This window comes from Lagopus muta, chromosome 5, assembly GCF_023343835.1.
Source record: "Lagopus muta isolate bLagMut1 chromosome 5, bLagMut1 primary, whole genome shotgun sequence".
Taxonomy (NCBI): Eukaryota; Metazoa; Chordata; class Aves; order Galliformes; family Phasianidae; genus Lagopus; species Lagopus muta.
This window is the reverse complement of record NC_064437.1, coordinates 40,018,748-40,020,825: the sequence shown is the minus strand read 5'-3', so window position 1 is coordinate 40,020,825 and position 2,078 is coordinate 40,018,748. Positions and strand designations below refer to the sequence as shown.

The 2,078-nt window shown below is 37.2% G+C and overlaps 1 long non-coding RNA gene across 1 annotated transcript; it reads right to left on the bottom strand.

The window, feature by feature from the left end:
- Positions 1 to 614: 614 nt before the first annotated feature.
- Positions 615 to 1,843, bottom strand: LOC125693964 (uncharacterized). The gene is made up of 3 exons (XR_007377338.1): positions 1,624 to 1,843; positions 1,455 to 1,545; positions 615 to 657 (listed from the first exon to the last, which is right to left on the bottom strand). It is a non-coding gene; the product is annotated as an uncharacterized LOC125693964 (long non-coding RNA).
- Between the last annotated feature and the right edge of the window lie 235 nt (positions 1,844 to 2,078).

Sequence of the window (2,078 nt, the reverse complement as noted above, 5' to 3'; positions counted from 1 at the left end):
GCAGGTCATTTCCATCCCTTTCATTTGCTTTTTATTTCTTAGAGAAAACATTTCTTTCTGCCTTTTTGCAAACAGTAATTCCCATAGTTACAGTTTTCTGTACACATAATAGCTAAAAATCAATACCCACTACAGTTCTTTTAAGTGTATGATAAAGTTCAATGCAATGAAAACTAGTTAAGGTTCCCTAGTTGCAAAGACTCAAACACATGAAAAAATCTGCACAAAATAATAATTATTTGAGGGTCAAAGCAATTTGATTATGAATGAAGAAAAGTTTTTCTCCTGGAAGAATTAACAGCTACATGTATTTATTACTTTTTTTTTTTTTCTACCTCCCCTCTCCCCCCCCTCTCCTTTTTTTTAAGTTAAAGTTGTTAACTTTTTCACATTTTACTAGGCTCATAATATTCACTGCTCACATCCATCCCTATCCTGAAGAATGCCTCATATAAAATGTATAGCGCTTTTAATTCAGTATTCCAGCGTTAGCATGGGTTTCATCTCTCTAGATTCACTAAGGAGCCTCCAGAGTCCCATTATGTTGTAGGAATGCAATATGCACACGTTACCCAGAAACAAAATATTAAGCTAAATAAAATAATCATACTTACCCCTAAATCTGTATTTTTAAAAAATTGCCTTTCTGCTTACCACCTGTGAACGAGAAGCAGAAGATACTTATTTCTGCAGCACAGTTTTCTAAGCTGGTATTATTCTGTTTGGCTTTGAAGAAAATCTTCCTCACATACTCTACAGAATCTCTGAGGAAAACGAACATCCAGCATATGCTAACAAATAGCTTGCGTCTGTTACAGATACACTGACCAGCTTCAGAATGGAATTGGCAACACTAATCAAGCGCTGCTCTGCAGCCCAGGAGGCCTCAGAGAAACTGGAGAATTGTGTCAGCCATCTCTGCAGAAAACACCAGGCAGCTCTACTCAATGAGTCTGTGCATGCCACCCTTCTTCCTGGTGACATTTTCTTTTTGCATAACCACCAATTAAATTATGGTTTTGTGGGAGATCTAAAATGATGGCACAGTTTTTGTAGCAATGCTACAGACTTTCAAAATCAGTGGAAGTCTTACGCCAAACTTTGTATATCCTACAGCTGGCTAGGAACTGAGTGCTTTAAGAACCTCTTTAAAGCAGTAAACTTGCTGTAACCAGTTTTGTACAACATCCTTTTTCATAGTTTTCATCTCACTGGCAGATGTCAAGGTGTACTTTTTATGCTCAATAAAATAAATTGATTTTAAACACCTTCTCATACCCTGAGTTTATAGCTACTGCATTTAATCTCGTATTTTACTTTCTATTCCCTTTCTTTCATGATTCACTAGGACAAATGAAGTGGGAAACATTGCACATTTCTCCTTGTAAGAATATGGCATATTTAAACATCCTCGTTTCCCTTTGTTGTCCATTAAACTAAGACACAGTCATCACCTAAAGGTGCTCATAGATCCAGTTGAGTTCAGGTGGTTGATTCAAACTTTCAGACCTTCACAAGATTCCACAAAAAGAAGAAATATTTCATCTGGAAGAGGAAAACAGCCAGAGTTACAGGTTGTTTTTTTTTCTATTATCTACCTGTGGAAAAGAGATAAACTCTCACATTCTAGGTTGTAAGGCAGCTTCAGTTCAACTGGAGTCAAGATGAAAGTTCTTCGCTGCAAAGGTTTTCCATCATTCTCCTTTTCATGACTGTTCCTTTCCTTCTGAAGGTGAACTCTTCCCACAGAACAAATCAAACCTCCAGTACCACTGGTCCAAGTTCTGGCAGCCTGTCTACTCACATAGTATTCAACTTTTAGCAAACAAGAAAAGAATAAACAGACCAACTGTCAGGTGGGATTGTTTTTCTTCCCCCTCCAGCACGGCAGTGCTAATTAAAGTTTTCCCTAAATAGACTGGCTTGATGTGAAGCCAGGTTGCCAGGTTATATAACCTAATGGAAATTATGTGCAAAAGAAAGCCATATAAACCACTGAATAGGGCTTTTGAGTAAAGGGAGTATTATATGAAGGCTGAGTAAATAAAGTACTTCACAAAATCCTGATCCTTTCTTAC